Raw genomic sequence first — 602 nt, 5'->3', positions numbered from 1 at the left:
GGTCTCGGTCTCCGTCACTCACCAGGGAAATGCCCGCCGCCAACCCCTCCTCCCAGCAATCTGGGTGCACATGCCCCTCACTCGGGGCCCGCCCTCCCCCACCCTTAACAGGCCTTCAGCCCAGAGGGGCCCGATAATCATGCCCCCCACGGAGGGATTCGCCCCTGAGAAGAAGGAAGTGGGTGGAGGGTGGGGTGCACTCACCGCAGGCCCCCCTCAGGTGCAGGGCCCGGGGAGCCCGGAGGAACCCGCTGAGTGGGGACCTGGCTGTGCAAACCACAGCCGAAAGGAGCCGGGGCCAGGCGTGTGCCTCAGGCCTCCCCAAGGAAGGGGCTGGGCCAGGGGCTCAGGGAGAGGCCACCACCCGAACCCGATCCCAAACCCGAACCCTGCCCCTGCCCTGCCCCTGCCCCTGCCCCTGCCCCTGCCCCGAGCTCCGGGCGAGGCAGGTGGGGCCAGCTCAGTGCTGAGTGCAGGAGGCCGGCGTCTGGTGTCACCTGGCAGCCCTGCGGCTGCATCTTTTCTGTTGACAGTAAGTATTAGGGCTCCTGCTACCGAGCTGCCAGGACGGCGGGGCCCCAGGTGGAGGGGGCCCCAGGGCG

At 69.8% G+C, this 602-nt stretch overlaps 1 protein-coding gene across 1 annotated transcript in view; it reads right to left on the bottom strand.

The window, feature by feature from the left end:
- Positions 1–602, bottom strand: part of LOC102766465 (mucin-5B) — a 37,624-nt gene that overhangs the window by 36,367 nt on the left and 655 nt on the right. The window lies entirely within an intron of this gene.

This window comes from Myotis davidii, unplaced genomic scaffold (assembly GCF_000327345.1).
Source record: "Myotis davidii unplaced genomic scaffold, ASM32734v1 scaffold3211, whole genome shotgun sequence".
NCBI classification, from domain to species: domain Eukaryota; kingdom Metazoa; phylum Chordata; class Mammalia; order Chiroptera; family Vespertilionidae; genus Myotis; species Myotis davidii.
Note: the sequence above shows the minus strand (reverse complement) of the source record. Positions and strands in the feature narration are given on the sequence as shown.